The sequence below is a fragment of the Sitophilus oryzae genome, unplaced genomic scaffold, assembly GCF_002938485.1.
Source record: "Sitophilus oryzae breed Bouriz unplaced genomic scaffold, Soryzae_2.0 scaffold_857_pilon_pilon, whole genome shotgun sequence".
Classification (NCBI taxonomy): Eukaryota; Metazoa; Arthropoda; class Insecta; order Coleoptera; family Curculionidae; genus Sitophilus; species Sitophilus oryzae.
Window position 1 is genome coordinate 5,855,715 of NW_022147480.1, and position 19,941 is coordinate 5,875,655.

Consider the following 19,941-nt stretch of genomic DNA (forward strand, 5'->3'; position numbering starts at 1 on the left):
CCCCCAACTAAACGAGCCTCGTAGCTACCCTTACTAGTCGCCACTTTAGCCATACCATCCACAAGCAATAATAATTATCTCCCCGATGTTGCCCCTTTACTACCATTATCAGCTGCCGCTTCAACCTTACCGTCAACAAGCAATAATTCAATTTGGAAGTCTACAAAATACAGCCGCTCGCAAAGGAATAAAAGAAAAATTGAAAAGTTTCAGTATAATCAACCTCTTATTACCAACTTTATTTCGATATTAGAGAAAATAAATTCTATTACTCTTAAGGAAAATGGAGAAATATCGAAAGCTCTTAAGGAAACGATGATGGTTTGTCTAAATGAACCCGAGAATGAACTTAATGAGAATAAGCCAGAATCGAGGTCAGAATCAATGCCAGCAAACAAATTTTTAAACATGTTGTTTAAGACAAACTTTTGTACTAATTTGGTATTTTTTTGGAAATAATTTGGTATTTTTGGTACTTTTTTCCCAATGTTGATATTTATTGTACACCATTTTTGGCAGCGGTTTGCCCCTCGATTTCTTTTATCGAGATTGATGTACAGGTTTATACAGGGTGGTCCGAACTGTATTCCGTAAACTTTGGTAGCATATTCCGCCTAAAAAGCTTAGTTCCGGAGATACAGCAAGTAGAAATTTCATTTTTATTTCGATTTTTTCCAAATAATTTCTGAAGTAACGTCAATATTTGGATGAAAATTGGTGGTCTGAGAGTTTTGTGACATGAGAAATTTGATTTTGATGTGAATATGACTCAAAACTAAATCACCTCAAAAAACTTTTACACTGGACGCGCGTTTCGCTAACCATGTTAGCATCATCAGCAGATGATTAAGACTCCCTTAAGAAGTGAAAACAGGGAATAATCTAACACGAGACATACCAAGACCAGGAGGCATTAGACAAGGAGACAGCCTTAGTCCCTTCTTATTCAATCTCTTAATGGACATCATCATAGATCCTCGATGAATATCGGTTATCGAATGAGACACAACAAAGTTCCCATGGTGTGTTGCGCTGATGATGCAGCCATTATCGCGGAGACAGTGGACGATATGCAGAGACAGCTTCATAAATTCTATCAAGTAAGCTGAGAATTAAATATGATTACCTCTACAGAAAAAAACTAAATGCTTAACTTTAAAGAGTTGGTAAGATGCAAACTGATAGTAGAAAACAAAATTATTGAGCAAGTATCACAGTTCAGATACTTAGGAATAGATATGTCGTACTACCATGATCCAGAGAAGAATTCTGAGAAGTCAGATAAGCAGAGCTACGGTCATGTCAAGATGTCTGAGGCAAATAGTATGGACAAACACCTTCATGCGAACAGACATTAAAATTTATAAGACCTGCATCACACCAATAATGACATATGGCATAGAAATCCGAAAGGAAACAAACAAGACCAAAAGCATGTTAAGAGTCGCTGAAATGAAGAACCATGAACCATATTGGGAAAGACTAGAAGAGACAGAATTAGAAACACAAATATCAGACAACAATGTGGAATACAGGACGTAGTGAGATGGGGTAGGCAAAGAAAAGGACAATGGTTCGCATGGAAAACGACGTAAAACGCATGGATGAAAACATAAACTAAGTCCTGAGAAATTTTTTTCGAGTATCTTAGACCGTTGGAGAATTCCCATTACAGATTACAGATGGAGTCTTCCAGGTTCCTGCAGTCTGGTTTAAGTTGGCAAGGTTAACTGTTTCTTTTTTCAGATTTACACTTTTTGTTCCTAAGATATTCATTGTTATTTTTCATTGTCTTGTAGGCCTAACTGACCTTTATATTTTAATCAGAATCCAGATGGTATAGACCTGAGAGAACACTAATAACTAAAGTGAGAGAGACCGATCAACGTTAATTTTTGAAGACTGTGTTAGTGGCGCGGCCTTTGGCGTCTAACCCGAACTATGAGCGCATTATCGATATGGTAGGTTGCATTCATACCTATATACTGGCGCCAAAAATTTAAAATTTGTATATTTGAACCGAATATTAATCTTTCAAATTTATAAAATCAGAGGTAAGCAATAATTCTTCAAATACCTCTGAGGCACAAACAAAAATAACTTCATTTCTAAAAAAGCCTTCTACCGAGCCTTCTACGGAAAATACCGAGGAAATTACAGAGGCATGCAAACCCTCATGTAGCAAAATTGTACCCCCTAATCTAATATGTGAAGCTCCCTGTAATCAAAGAAATCCTAATGTAAAAATACTAGACTAATAAGAAATCTTCGTAGTTTTTTTAGATTATTTTATTGACAACGAAAATTTATTAATAGACTTTAAAGCATTAAAACCTATAAATAAAATACTGTGTAGGAACATAATAATTTATTCAACTCCATACTCCTTGCCATACTCCAACTCAAGGCTGCAATCTTCAGTATCTTTTTTATCTAACTTGGTTGGGATTGAACAGGGAAGCACGGTTGGGAGCTCGCACAGAGTATCAGTAGGTATCCCGTAGGTATTCAATGTTTTTGATAGTCTTTATTCTATAACAAGAACCTAGCAGTTAAAGAAAATAATTTGTATTAATGGAAATAATACCAGGTATAATACCTAGTCGTTCCATAAGTATCAGAAAAGAATGTGATGTTTTAAATTAAAAAAATTAAATTAGCAATGTACGATTATTATGTGCACTCACTATTACTATTAGGTATGTTAAAATAATTACTGTGATAAAACTTACCTTTAAAAGAAACGTTTTTTCTGGGTCTCAACCACAAAACAAAAATGCCGAATAATCGTGGAATCTGAAATAGTCAATAATGACAATAATCTTCTCTTCTGACAAGCTAAAAGAACAGGCACATTCAGTTAAAAACAATTTATTACTCCGATTTGCTCCGATTATCAACAGATTTTACTTATCTCCTTCTAGAACTAAGAAATAGAAAAAGCTACTGACAATCTAATTAATCCTGTCAAATGTTTAACTTGCAAAGTTGAAAACTTCCTTTTTTGACCGCCTAAACGCTATGCGCGTCTGGGATGCGCGGTGACAAAATAAACTTGTCTACGAAATGCCCTATTCCACAAGCCCTCTCACTTTAGTTATTAGTTTCTCGTTTCTCTCTGGTATAGACCAAACTCAAAAGCAATTTTCAATATAACTCTGTTTTATTTCTCAGGTAAGATTTCGACAGACGATGACAGAAAAAAAGCAGATGACGTCCCATACCAATCTATTTATTTTACTAAAAAAAGTTTCTAATAATTTTTCAGTTAACTATGGATGGGTTTAAATATAAATCCGTCATGCGTCGTCTCTTGTTGTTTTTAACCAGTTTTATTGGTTTATTTCAAAAATCACAGATCGTATTTCAATTTTATTGGTTTGACGGAACGATGAACGACAAACGGACGCCGATGCGTATGAACTCGCCTTTAGATTTTTGACGCTTGTCAAAGTCTTGCCAAATTATAGGTTATAATTTTGTGTCAACTTTTGAACTTTTGCCAAATACCCTGCGTTTTGAAAATGATGCACTTTGATTCGTGTTATTACGTGTGTTTTGTGTCTTTTGAAGTCAAGTGGAGGAAAAATCGAGTGAAAATTAAATGTAGACCCAGAGCACAGTTTATGATTAATACTCGCTGCCCAGGCAGATGGTCTTATGCACCAATAAAGTTACCATCAATAAAGTTCGTATACCATCTCGTCGTTGATAAGTGCATCTCGAATATGGTAGAAGGACCATACTAAACACATACTAAAAACTGGAGTAGCTGTAAATATCGATATCACACGATAGGTTTGGTTTGGAAAAATAATGTCAAAAGGTACTGGTTTAAAAAAAAATTACTCGCAAAAGGTTGCGAGTATAAAATAGTTTGTTTACAGCCCGCAAAACCGTTATTAGTCAAAATAGTTTGTTTTATTTATGTTGTTTTATTTATTCCTGTGGAATATTACAAATTTGTATTTGAACATAAGTTATATTGATAAATATAATCATAAATGCGGGAAGTTTCATAAAGCTTGAAAGTAAGAAATAGTTTTTTTATATTTTTTGGTATGTGGTGTCTTGTTCTTGTTTGTTTTGTATTAACACATACCGTTTTTTATTAAATAATATAACTCAATTATATTTTTTCAGTTTTATGCAGTTTTTTTCACAATATTTTGAAGTAATCACTTGTCGGTCAAATTTTAAATATATTAATTTCCTGCTATCCGTTCCAGTTGTACCAACTTATTTCTTTGTAAAATAAAATAAACTACTTTGAAATTAAAATGACAGAGACATCTATCACTGCCAAGGATCTTCTCGTTGGACAGACTATACAACACCAAAGGAACGATTTAGCTCTCTACCCCTCCGTAAAGATGCTATTTACAGGAAAAAAATTGAAGAAAGATTTTTGCTATCGCAAAGCGTTAGAAAATCCGAATTGCCAACTTCCTTTGAGGGAGCATAGGAGGAGAGGTGGCGTCTAAGGGCGACCTAAAAGTGAGGAGGGAGTGGTAAAATGAACGAATATCAGAGGGCAAACCGTAAGGGCCATAGAGGAGATGCTGATTGCCAATTTATTTACCCCACGGTTACTTGTAACCGTTCATTCAACGAGTTTTACTTTTTTCTCTGTTTTGATGTCTCTCACATGGAAAACCCTTTTTCCGATACTACTTTTCTTTTTTAAATTATTTGTCGTACAAATAAAAGTATATTTTTTGTTGAATTTTAAGTATTCTTTTAAATTCCTTTGAAGCGGAATTCTTTTTGTGTAAGTTACTAGCTTTGAAACTGACCAGCTATTATACAAAATAGATTATAGACTGTAGATTGTGTTAGAGGGGGGCACATTAATCAACGCGACCTTATAGATAGTTCTATTGTGTCCCCCTTTCTTGAGTTATAACTCATCATACAGTCTCACTACACAAAAGCCAGTATCTGAGACGATTTTGCAGAGGTTAGTTCTCCATCTCCAATATCAGCCGTACCAAAGTTTATGGCACGAATGGTTGTCGTCTCGATGTTTCCCCACAGAATCTGCATTGGCAATTGTTTCTTAACTTGTCCTGTCAAAACTCCGTGACAATTCGAAGATTGTTCTGACTTCAATCAAGAAAAATCTTTGATTTCTCTCTATTGTAAGTCCTGAGAAATATCTTCGAGTGCCTTAGACCGTTGGAGAATTCCCATTCCAGGTTACGAATGGAGTTTTCCAAGTTCCTAAGTTCCGCTTTAAGTTTGTTTCCATTTGTTCATTAACTTCTATTATTTGGTGGGCTGGCAGCCAGAGTAGGAGGACTTATTTTCTTTGCCTAACTTGTTCAGCTTCTCTAGGCGTTGGCGTTCTTTGACCAACTTTGAATTGATGGTTACTGAGCTGATCGCTCTTAAGGCTGCTTAACTATGTTGATAGTTCCTATCTATGATAATTGTACGCATCTTTCAATAGCGTAGATTTCTGAATAAAGGATGGTGGGGTAAGTACCTATTGGTTCGGAGTATTTAATTTTCCGCCCAAATCGTCCTATTCCTTTTCCTGCTTTGGATTTGGAAGCATCAGTATACCATGTTATGGTATGTACTTTTATCTGCTGAGCAAATAGGTTCAGTAAACACACTACAGTTTTGCCAGTTTTCCTGTTTTTGTAATATTTACTTACTACACCCAAGCAGCATTTGGACGTCGGGACAACGTTGTGTCACGCGACCAAACGTCGGGGCGCAACGTCGGCACAACCTCGTGCCAACCCTAGTCTGCACTAGTTTGGAGAATAATTTTTGGGTCGAAACGACGTTGGATACCGACGTTGGCTAGCAGCCTAATTTAGTACAAACTGCAACGTTGTTTAAAATCCTAATTCACAGAAATACAAAACTATATAAATATATATAACTATATATATATATATATATATATATAAAAATATATATATGGCGTCTAAGTCGCGTTTTATCCTAAATTGGGATAATTATAGTAAAAATATTATTTTTATGATTTAGTTAGAGACATATGTCAGATGGCAGTGAAGGAAAACAAAACAAAAGTATTTAAGTGTGGAGGATGTTTGAAGATCATAATTATTGAAACACTTTAACCGACTCTGTAACTCGATACCCAAGGCAAAAAAGTTAAACGCCAACAACTTTATTGATAAATGTATTGTTTCTACTTTGAAAAATACTAATGGGCCTTAAAATTAAAGAAGTTTTAAAAATTTTCTTGAATTTTTTTTTAGTAAAATGAAAATAATTTATTCGCAGTCGAAAAAATTGTTTCCGCGTGTTTTTTAGGGTCAAATATTTCAAGTTAATGGATTCAAAAAGCAGGAATTGCTATTTTAGGAACGAAATATTTTCTTATTTAACAACATGGCGGTTTTCACTTTGTTGTTTTGGAGATTAAGATGGAGTAGTTCGAGTAGTCGCATACTGGACTAATAAAGTCGCAGTTCGGCCTTAACAGGTAGTATACTAGTCGCAAGATTGCCTAATTTAGTCATCCTAGAATCTAGCTTGTGCCGCCCTCTATAATCTAAATAAACGAGGGAGTGGATAAACTATCGGTAATATATGTCGATATATATTTAAATTTAGTTTTTTATGTACCTTTCTTATGTCCCATTTTAATTAAGTTTTTTTTATAAAAACAAAAACAGCACTGAACTGTCTGACTGAACAGAACAATGAAGTGAAAATTTAAGATTTAAGGTTATGGTTCAATACAGTTGCATAAAGGTAGTGACTCGACGTCCTACCAACGTAAGAATAAGGAAATCTAAACAACGTTGGAATTAGTAAAACAGACGACGTTTGCATAACGTTGGAATAGGTCCTGAAACTGACGTCGGAAAACTTTATATTGTCCAACGTTGTAACTACGTTGTCCGAATCACCTAAAGATCACTTAAGCAAAAGGTTACAAGACAACGTTTATTCGACGTCGCAGAAGCTTCTACTTTGCTGTAGTACTAGTCCAACGTCGGCACAACGTTATAAAAACGTTTAAATTTATTTTAATACCCAAGGTAGGGAGCTAACTATTTTTTGTAACTAATCCAACGTTGTGTTTAGTAAACATGTGGTCGCAAGTCGTGAAAATGCTACTTGGGCAATATTCGCGGATTTATGGAGCTTGACCAACCAGAGGCAGGTGTATAACGAGATCAAAGTTAGGAAATGGAGATGGATTGGTCACACTTTAAGGCGAAGCGACAGCAACATCGCTGGCAGAGCTATTGAGTGGAATCAACAAGGCAGTAGAAGAACTAGTCGTCCAAAACATACATGGTAAAGGACAATTGAAAAGAAGATCAAAGCAGTAAACCGATTATGGCGAGATGTCAAATCAATTGCCAACAACAAAAACCGCTGGACAATATTTATTGAAGCCCTATACTCCACGTAGCAATAAAGGACAAAATGAAATGAAATTACATTATTCACGAGTATTCTGCTATGGACTGTTTCGCCCACCTTGACCCTGGTAATTTTTACCATCATTACTAACTACACATTTTTTTGAAACTATATTAGAAAAAATATACAATAAACCTCTCAATTTATTTAAGCAAACACCAAAGTTTCCATCACATTTCTTCATTTACACCCTGTATAGCAAACGAAGGATGATTCATTATTGTAAATAGAAAAACAAGAAACCGTATTCCCGCGTATACAAGTCCTTTTTTAGAAAAAGATACAGCGCAGACGATTGAAGAAGTAATTATTTTCTTAATAAACATTCTCAACACATAAATACGTCTAGTCCAAAGAGGTCTAGTCGGATAACAAAAAACAAATAATAGTTAAAATTATAATGGGAATAACTTCAGACAATCCAATTAATCTTTCATTACCGCCTTGTGAATGCGTCAGAATGTAGATATACTAAGTATTCCATTTAGCCGATCATAATAACATTTTAAGGAATGTAAAACTTGAATGAGGTTGTTATAGTGTGGATAATCTATTGGCCGCTATTTTACACTTTTACAGAGAGATAATTTCTCCACATTTCCATATTGATGGAGAGGCTCAACGGCAACGTTACGGTATCCAGGAGAATGTACGGCGTACGGTCACTAATGGAAATGCGATTTTCCCTAAACCCGAATTATTAGCCATGCAAAAGCTTCCCGGGATTACTACCATCCGCAAAAGGATTTTACAAATTACAATGTAATTCGATTTTTATTTCCCAGGCAGTAATTTTGTCTCTTCCCTTAATACAAAATGTAACCTTCGCTTTAAACTAGGTATATATACATAGTTGTATGAAAAGTACCGTGTGATACCTGTTTATTATAATATCCATTTATATCAAAAATCTTGGTAGAAAGTGTAAAGTTAAAAATACAACAACCCGCACTAAAAACGGGCAATTTAAAATTTTTATGGACTTTAAAAGTTTATATACCGGGTGCGTCTCAAAACTGACTCACCTCTATAACATTTTATTTTTTCAGATAAAAAAACGAGGTTTGGTATATTAGTATATGACATAAATTCGGACTGATTGAAGTACGAGTTTTTTTGATATGGGAAATTTCATTTTGATGGCAATGTCAGTAGGAGTCATCTACTTGTAGAGGGCGCCATCTACATATGTTTTAACTGGTTTGAAAAGTTATAACTTTTCGTCCTTACCTGTATAAAACTACTCGGTAAAAAAAATATAAATTTACGACGTTTTTTACGTAAAAAAGGTCTCTTAGAGTAATGGTTCTCGAGATATTTGGAATCGAAATTATCAATACCTATCATCATTGACATAAACATGTTGACTAAATAGTTATTAGACTGACATCATAAATTTTCAATGTTTTTGTGTCAAAAAATCAACAGAAAATGTTTTATCATCATTTTTTCGCAAAAAAATTTATGATCAATTTAAAAAAATAAAAATTTCCCAAATTTATTATTTAACTATCTACTCAGAGTGTTTATTTTTTGTCACTAATGACATGTATTGACTATTTCCATTCTAAATATCTCGAGAACCATTACTCGTAACGATTTTTACCAAGAGACATTTTTTCGTAAAAAGTAACGGAAATGTATATTTTTTCAGTAGTTTTATACAGGTACGGGCGAAAAGTCATTACTCGTCAAAACAGTTAAAACCTTTGAATAAGAAGACTAAGGAAGGAGCATATCAAAAATCTTAGGTACACGATGGGCCTCAAATATGGCCGACTTAAATTCCGGTTTATCAGTGTCGTTCTAATTTTATTTAAAAAATGTAAAACTATGATGTAGGGTAGACGTGGGGTAGACTCAATAATTTGTTGTTTTATTTTACGTTGTGAATAAATGTTGGTAGTTATTAAAATTGTTATAAAAATATAAAATTCTAATAAAAATAGATAAGTTATAATAAGTATTTATTAACACAAACATCCGATACGCTACTGAAGCAGGTAAGTCAAATTAACGTATCTAAATTCTTTGACATCTAATCTTTGACGAGTAATAAATAAAAGCTAAAAATGCAAGAAAAATATATAATTTAGTTAATTTAAGTGAATTTCATAAATGATCGGTTTACTACACGTATGTATATTATATAGTCACTTACTAGCGAAAAGTTGTTCCATTATTTCAATCAATTTTTGCCGAGATCTACCGCACGCTACACAACCAACTATTTTAGAGTCTTTTTCGATAAATCGCGATAGTGTCACTGTTAATTTAAGTTCTGCCACAATTTCCATCTAGATTTACTACCTTTATACAACTATCAGTAGTAGAACAAATAATAAATAACATAAAATAAGCTCCGTAAAGACTGACAAATCCACAAAATTTCAAATCAAATTCAAATGTGTCAAATGAATCGTCAAACAGAACTGTCAATCCCCGGATCCCCACCCTAGAGTGCTTTTTCCGCCCATCATGCATGAATACATGGATAGCATTATGCTCCTTCCTTAGTCTTCTTATTCAAAGGTTAAAACACATGTAGGTGGCGCCCCCAATAAATAGATGTCATATTGACATCAAAATCAAATTTCTCATGTCAAAAAACTCCCAGACACCAATTTTCATCCAAATATTGATAATACTTCATAAATTATTTGTAAAAAATCGAAAGAAAAATGAAACTTCTACATTCTACACCACTACACACCACTTCTACACTCTTTTACTTATATTTATCTGCAGAATACGCTGCCGAGGCTTCCAGAATACAGTTCGGACCATCGGGACCACCCTGTAAAATGACATAATATGTCAACTTTTGACATTTTCGCATATGGTTTATTCGACCTTGTAACATGCGGTTTATAATGACAATTTGACTCCAAATACCAAGTGTGTGGTACCAAATTATTAGTAAAAAAATGCTTTTTCAAATGTGCTAATGAACTACCCTTGTTCCATTAAAAAAGATTGAAATATAATTCGTGCCTTCATCAGGATTTCTATATTAGTTTTTTTCGGCAATTTCATATACTGTTTATACATATAGTTGATTTTACCCATTCTTTTTTCGTGTATGTACTTTTTTTTTCGTAGCAGGTAAATTTTAACAGCCAATAAATCTCTTTAAAACCAGGGAGACAAGCAATTTAAATCTTCCTATTCATAAACCCTGCCAGCGTTAAGTAAACCTGGGTCTCAGTGTTACCATAACTTAGCCCCATGTGGTCCGACTGTTCAGCATCTATTTTGATGAATCTCCTCGCCGAATATTTACTTTTTTGGAGATTTAAGAGTCCGCTGCAAGAGAAATGGTCGGAGCTATTTCATCAACGTATATAGACGAAAAACAGAAGCATGGATGCACAGGCCTTAAGTGATTTATATTAGTAGTGGGAACTATCGAATGAATACTATCGAAACATTCGATAGTTGCAATTCATTCGAATAATTCGATAGTTAGTAAGAAAACATTCGTTGAAAACTATTCGAATAAAAATTATCGAATAGATCCGTCATCTGCCTTGAAATATTGTATTCTAGTAACTCGGCAGCAAAAACCATTCATTTATAAAATTCATTCATTTATGAAATTCATTCATTCGTCAGGATCGATTATAATAAAATATTAACTGAGTTTTAGTTGTCGCCCGGCGACGTAGGTTTCTTTCCGAGAAACCCGACAGCGGTCGGTGGCAATGCTATGAAAGAAGCCGGCATCTTTGATTTTTTGCGGAGTTATAGATAAGGACACATTATTTTTTTTATTGAGGTGCTAGTATTTACACAGAAAATACATTATGAAAGGCGCTGTTGCCATATTTTGGTATTAGTTGATATTAGCAAAGAATATTATTGTTTGGCTTTAGTTAATTAGGGATAGTATGTCTATATATTCTGCATTTTTTTATTAATATTCTGTTGTTACACTGCAATAATACTTGTTATTTTGGATGTAGGAAAATTATTTTTAATGTTTTTTAGCAAAGACTGGTTTAATAAATAATAATAACAGTAATAATTTGTTATACCTATTAACAACAAAATTTAAAATCATTTAATATAAATATTTTCTTTTAAGTAGTAGCAAAATATAAACAACAAATTAGATGTCAAAATTATTTATATTAGATCCTATTTAAAAAATAATATAGTCTCTAAATTTTTGGCAACGTTGGTTTATTAAATAATAATAATTACAGATCTAATTTGTTATATTAACAACAAATTTTAAAATCATGAAATATAAACATTTATTAATTTTCTAAGCATGCAGTGTAATGGAAGGAAAATATAAATAAAAAATTAGAAATCAAAATTATTAGGTGCTTTATATTACTATTTAAAAATTATATTTACTTTTACTGGCATTTACTTTAAAAAATAAATGAAATATTTTTTCTTCGCAAAAAACTACATGTAAGAGAATTAGCATAAACAAAATACAAACATCGTTACCTTTTTTTTTAAATTGGCACGTGTAAAACTTTCATTTTAATTTTCTCACCCCATAGTTTGAGTTCGATAACCATTTACTTAAATATGATTATACAACCACATTACTTAAATATGATTATTAAGTTCAACTAATTCATATTATTAAAACATCTAAAATACAAATATGTATTTTTAAAATTAATTGTAAGTTTATCTCATCTCTTAAAATTGCTACTTCTCAAAATTTCCCATTAAAAATAGACCACATACCATATAAAATTAAATAATTGAAAGATCGGACTACGGAAAACCACACAAATTTTCGGAAAAATTTTGACCAACTGCACATGCACACAATCGTCAATAAATAAAATTAAAAAATAACTACTATTTTAGTATTTTAACTATTTTAATAAACGCAAAAATAGCACAGTATTTATACGGCAAAGTTATAAAAATTTGGAAGAACTAATAATACACTGACGCATACAAAAATCAAGCGAATACTAAATTTCATTTATCAAAAGCATTCGATAGTCGTGGCTCAACGATAACCATTTAGTCGCACGGCGAGGTTGTCACATATGCTTTAGTATACAAATGAATGAATGATTTTATTCGAATAAAACCATTCGATAGTTGAAATCATTCATTAACCATTCGATAGTCTAATTCATTCGATAGTTCCCATCGCTAATTTATATACTCTGTAGGGAATAATTTAAAAATGTTTGAGTTATAGATAATATGTATTTAATAGATGACAGTTTCAAATATTAGGAAACATTATTTTTGCAAAAACAATGAATTTTTGAGCTAATATACAGAGTGTCCTAATATTCCGTGGATATAGAACTACTACGTATATTTGGAATCAAAATAAGTTTATTGGACACAATTTACCTCTATACAAAATGCTTGGTTTGTGCGTTAGAGGGCATCATACTTTAAAGGAATAAACATATTTTTTCAGATATTTTAAGAACCGTTATTCCGATTTGACTGAAATTTTGGGTCTATGTTTTAATAAGTGCTTTAAAATTTTACTTTCACAAAAATCAAGAAAAAGTACGGGAAGGGTGAAAACTACCTCCATCCCTACATAAATTTTAGTATACATATTTTTCAACTCTATCGACGACCGATTTTTTTTTCGTAAAATGGTCCTTCTAGTAATTACTACATTTTTGTCTTTTATAAAAAAACCATCGCGCTTACTTTTTGTGGAAAAAAATATTTTTCCGAAGCTGATTCCCAAAAAATGTTTTTCACAAAAACTATGCGATATGGCGTTGTTTTACAAGAGACAAAAATGTAGTAAATAATAGAGGGACCATTTTACAAAAAGAAAATCTGTCATCGGTAGAATTGAAAAATATTTACACTACATTTATGGGGGGAGTTTTCGTCCTTCCCGTACTTTTGCTTGTAAAGCACTTGGCATGGAAAAGACAATCTGAAATAAAAAAAAAAGTAGCTAACCCGGCTAATTTCGTACTTCTTAACAGTGAAGTTAAGACAAGGTTCAGACAAGGGTTAGGCATCAGGGAAGCGATAGTTGCAACACAGGTGCTTGTCCAGAACTGCTACGATCAGAGAAAGGATGTGTGCCTGTGTTTCATAGACTACGAAAAGGCATTCGATCGCGTACAGCACCATAAATTAATGCAGTTCCTGAAAAGACTTAATATAGATCATAAAGACATCCAATGCATTGAGAAGTTATACTGGAACCAAACAGCACAAATAAAATTGTCCAATATCATTTCCAATCCCATACAAGTTAAAAGGGGGGTGCGACAGGGTTGCGTGCTGTCTCCACTCCTATTTAATTTATACTCAGAAGCTATTTTCCAAGAGGCTCTGGAGGACGTAGAAATGGGGGTCAAAGTTAATGGAGTGTGGATTAATAATATCCGCTATGCCGACGATACGGTCTTAATTGCAGACAATATACACGACCTACAACAACTGGTCAACAAGGTAGGAGAACAGAGCAAAGCAATGGGTTTAAACATCAACATCAAGAAAACCAAATTTATGATTATATCCAGAAACCCAGATGGGTTTATAAACTCCATCCTAACATTTAACTCAAGGCCCATAGAAAGAGTAGATAAATTTAAGTACTTGGGCATCTGGCTCTCCGAAGATTGGACATCAGACAAGGAAATTAAATGCCGCATCGAACAAGCTCGGCAGGCATTCTTGAGGTTTCGAAAGTTACTTGTCTGTTCTGATTTTGACCTTAGCCTTAGACTAAGATTCGTAAAGTGTTATGTGTGGTCGGTGCTCCTTTATGGTATGGAAGGTTGGACATTGAAAGCAGCTACCATCAACAAATTGGAGGCTTTTGAGATGTGGCTATATCGCAGAATCCTGAAGATACCTTGGACGGCTAGATTGGCAAATGAGGAAGTTCTCAGACGCGTTGACAAAGAGCGTGAATTATTTGAATTGATTAAAAAGAAAAAAAAACCGCATACCTGGGGCACATAATGCGAAACCCCAAATATCAATTCTTGCATTTGTTGATCGAAGGCAAGATCGAAGGCCGGTGGGGTATCGGAAGGAAGAAAATGTCTTGGCTGAGGAATATTAGACAGTGGACAGGGCTCCTCGATGTTCGGCCGTTAATACACATCGCCCGGAACAGAGAAGCAATGAAAAATGTTATCGCAAACATCCATTAATGGATCTGCACTAGAAGAAGAAGAACAGTGAAGTAGTAAATGTCAAATCGATTGTCCTCATTCCTATCTTGTAGTATGGATGACAATATAAACGAATTGAAAAATATTTTATTGTGTAATAATGTAAAAAATATAGTTACCAAGTCAAAAGAACTACGAATATAGATGATCTCAATACGCCAATACTACTGTCTTATGTTTGAAAGATCGAAAAGTTTATTGCTTCAGTAATCACGTCGATAACCAAATACAATTCGCACTCTCTACCGACGATAAAATAGCACCCAATCATAACAATCACCCGCTCCAATCTAAACAAATCCGCAATAAAATCTCAATTTCGTTCATCACCCACCCTTGCCAATGCACAACTACTACCGGAGCTATAGAGATGTAAAAATATATCGATACATTCATAATATCGATACTCATTTTAGCACATCCAGAGCTTTTGGCAATATTTTTCAAATGAAACTTCTTTACGCGCGTTGGGAGTAAAAATTCAAAGCCGTGATACACGGCCTTAAATGACAACTGTGATGCATGAGCTAGCAAGAGAAAAAGTGGTAACGGCTGTGTTGCCACAGCCACCCCATTTGAGGTAGATCTACTCCTTTATAAAACAATTATTTAACCCCGCCATCTCACGATAATCGACCCTGATAAAAAATAAGCTTGTGGTTACACTGGGTAACGATCTGTGGCATACGCGGCTAAGAAAATCACTATAATAAACTTGATGTATACCAATATCCTCTGGTTGTGGGCTACGAAGTACATTTTCATGCATATTTTCATCGATAGGTTTGTAGCTTCTGAATAAAGGCCTAGGTAAAGGATCTAGCTCATTTACCAGTTCAGAATTAGAATTTAATGTTAATAACTCGCATTTTCATTGGAGGACACTGTTATAATAATAATAATAGCTCCCGTATATAACGTTTAAGGCCTTGGGAGTAACAAGGTACAGCTTGCCATACTAGAGCAGTTCGGAAGTATACAAGGAAGGTAATGTGGCTAGCACTACGCTTCAACCGCCTATTATTACCTCAGGATTGTGAATCCCAAATACTCATTTAAGGCTGAGTCGACCTAGGTACCCAAACTATTTTTGTTTTTAATAAAAATAGTCGGCTGATGAAATGGCGGGTGTGGGATTCGAACCCACACCTTCAGATTGGTAGACGAGAGCCTGTACCTCTACGCCACCGGGCACCTTGGGGTAGATCTACCCCCTTTATAAAACAATTTAACCCCGCTATCTCGTGATAATCTCCCTCGATGAAAAATAAGCTTGTGGTAATACTTGTTGTGAACATACATTTAATATGGTTATATGTTATATGTATATTCTACAAATTGTATAAAATATTAATTTTACCCTTATACTACGGCTATGCCTAAAGAGTTTAAGATACGAAAAATAGCATTAACTTTATTATTCTTCTCAGAAAGATGGGTGACGCAAATAAACAGAACCATTGCCTTAAGATGAAATAGTCATAACTAGTTGCATAATTTTTAGTTTTCCTTTGTAATTCATTTACTTTCAGACGCGAAGTCTGGTTTCTATTTACTTAAGAAATAGTCATGTTTGTCCCTTTGCAAACCTACAATAAAATATTATTAAGAAATTGTAGGTACGCCCGTGGATTTTCGGAGAGGGCATTCTCATAAAAGCACGGTCGCAGAAGGGACCAGGAGACATTCATAAAAATTCTTTCATGGACCTAAGATTACTGAATTTTTGTTAGTTAAAATTTATATTTTGTATTAAAAATTTAAAAATAAAAAGAAATAACCAATTACTAAGAATTTAATTATAAAAAATAAATAATAACATTTCCAACACTAGTGGTGATACGAGTCAAATAGAGAACTACAACATTTGGTGGCAGCGACTACAAGATTGGTGACAACGGTGGTCCAACCCAGTATCACAACACACTGGGTAAAGATCTGTGCCATACGCGGCTAAGAAAATCACTATAATAAACTTGATGTGTATCAATATCCTCTGGTTGTGGGCTACGAAGTACATTTTCATGCACATTTTCATCGATAGGTTTGTAACTTCTGAATAACGGCCTAGGTATCTAGCTCATTTACCAGCCCAGAATTAGGATTTAATGTTAGTAACTCGCATTTTCATTGGAGGACACTTATTTCAAATCAATAATCAATGAGAATATTAGCATAATTTAATAAAATTATTGTAAATCTCTATAAATAATGCATAATGAACAAAACATTTAAACAAAAACAGACTACTCAAAACAAATTGATGGTTAGTAAGTAGTTAGTAGTGGTCAAATATATGTATAGATGTAGTAGTATTTTGCTCTAATGGCCACAGCTGCCAGGGCTAACCGACCGGGTGAGAGAATTATGATTTTGAATAAAAATTAAAAAAACATTATAAAATTATAAAACTAGAATAGTATCCGGTTTTATATTAACTTATTTTTTTTTTGAAGTTTAGAAAAAGCATTCATAAAAAAATATATATCCTTCAAATCTTTCAATCAATTTAATAGCTGTGAGCAAGAAGTTTTACTTAAAATATGCGCACATAGCGCACACACTGTTTCTTTTAGTAACAGAATCCAAACCGGCCTAACTATGCAGTTTATAAAATAAAGGCAATGCAAGTTCAACAAACAGATTTTTATAAAAATCAAATCACAGTATCGATACTTTTTAACTAGACCCATCCCTAGCGAGCAGGTCCGCATTATTCCGGAATATTATTTTCCTCGATCTACCCCCAAATCGCCGATATTGGCGGCGTATTAGTCATAGTTTACCGAGTTCGCCTTTGTCTCCCCTTCTGGATTGCCTCCCCCTCCCCCTGAGGATGGGGGCGCATGCACGTGTCGATCGAAGGTAATAAGACCCGACGGATCATCCCCGGGTTAAAGACGTTCGCGGTCGATCGCTATTTGCTTTCACCGTTTAGTCGAAGCCGTAATGTGTTGTTTCGTGTCGTAGTCCACGTGAGATATTGTTACTGATCAATTCAGAGATTATTTTAATTTAAAAACACCAGTTGAGACACTTAAAATTTTAAATAAATAACCTAAACAAAAAAAAAAGTGATAACCAAAAAACCGAACCGAACTAAGTATGAAAATAATGAAGTAACTGCATTGTCTACCACCACACATTCAAATTTAAAAAATACAGTAATGCTAATCATGAAAAAGAAACGTAGCAATTCTGAAAAATGTAGCAACATTATAAGAGAAAAACAAAGCAGAAATGGTTGTTCTTTAAATATTTTTAAAATTCACTGCAGCTATTATTTCTTTGAGGAAAGCATTGGACGGCTGGTTACAAAAAGTCCCGCTTAAGATGGGCTGGTGACGTAAAGTGCGTCTGCTGGATCTGTGTCTATGAAAGAAATGCGGACAAAAAACATTTAAATAAACAGCAATATATTTTATACGTCCACTTGACGAGTACGTCACCGCAAATCGCTCCGCCCACTCATTTTATTGACTACTTGCAAATTTGTCGAATTTTTATTGATGGGACGCGTCCTCTAATTTTTTACGAAAAACATCGAGAGAATATCGTTTCCCCTTTCACGGATACCCCGTAGCTACAGAACGGACAGACGCACTGTATGCAGAATGTAAGAAAATCGCCTACCAAAATCTCTGCTTTACGGTGAGCTTGTAGACGGTAAGAGTAGGCCGGGTGAAAAACTCAAAAGGTACAAGGATATTTTCCACGAAAACTTAAAGGGAATTAACAAGCCGAATGAGTGGGAAGAAGCAGCTCACGATAGAACGGAATGGAGAAGAATTGTAAACTCAGTTAACAGCGACAACCAAAAAGTAAAGAGGCGACAAAGCAATGAGATTTTTGAATGTCTCGAGTGCGGTAGACAGAAACCATCACGTATCGGGCTTTTCAGTCACAGAAAAGCTCATGAAAGAAAACGCCTTGCGTGACCATCTTCTGATGTGTGCCAAATACTCGTCAGCGAGTAATGGCAGTATGTATGTATGAACGGCTGGTGGTTATCAGGTTCTTTCCGTGTATTCTATATTTTTACTAGGCATATATCATAGGATTTAACAACTTATTGCCCTGCAGAGATTGTACCAATGACTAAAGAATACAAGGCACCCGAGACCAAACTGTGACCATTCTTCCAAACAGTGCCTTGGCACATATTTTTCTTAACATAGTCGCTTTCTTTATATATAATTATATTTTTGATAAATGTTTTCACTACGCCTATGGTGTATCCGGTGGTATCATATTAATTAATTACGAAAAAAACGTATTAAAATGTTAATAAAAGGTACAAAACTAGTATCGACGTATAGCACATAACAAGTACATATAGTATCAGAAAAATAATTATCAAATTCAATAAAAAAACGCTTAAAAGGTTGAGTGGACTGTTTATTTCCTTATAAAACGTAACTCCTTGCTCTTTCTTATCATTGCGCCTTTTACACTTGAAAGCTGTACAAATTACCATTATAATAAAGTTTCTACAAAGTTCACTACACACAACCAACTATTAAAAATCGCTAAAATTGTCGCTGATGACAATGGCGTCTAACAGCGCTTTCAGATGAAGCGAAGCGTCCGCGACTTCGAGTAAGCACCATGGCAGCGCTTTCAGATGGAGCGGACCGTCCGCGCGGAGCGTCTGTTCAATATTTTTTTTCTCTCCCAAAAATCTAAAAACTACTTGAAAGCGTCACGAAGCTTAGAAATCAATTCGATGAATTGAAAAATAAAGCTGATAATATTCCAACTGAGTGAAACATTACAGCACGATTTAGTAGTAAAAGATAGATAAAACAATCAAAACTATATTTTGATGAAAAAAATAATCAAAATATCCTCGAGACAAACGAAGGTTTTTTCTTGTGGAGAAATATGTACTTTTTACAAATTTGTACAACCGGGCCTTAAACAAAAAAAAAACATTTTAAGTGCCTTTTAACAGAAACGTCATTTTTTTGAGATACTGGTAACATATTTTGTACAATGGGCAGTAATAAATAAGTTAACCAGATTTACTCTGGCTACGTCACTGGCATAGACACCACTTTTATCGCACTACTCTCAATTTTCGTCTTGGAGGAAACCGACGCTCCAGGGAGGAAATAACGTCTCCTCCTCCCTTGTTCGTAAACACTTGCTTGGGCCGCCGGCCCTTTTAATACCGACTTCAAGTGATGACATCTCTCCTTTATAATACGCTACACGATTTTCAGACGTTTGCTTTTATCGCAAGCGTGCAACCGACCGAGCAGGAAAGAAACTCTTGCTTTTCTGAAGAAGGTGTACATATAATACATATTGAAGTTGAAGGAATAGTATTAGATTTCTCTGCTAAATTAGTTCGAGTTCGAGT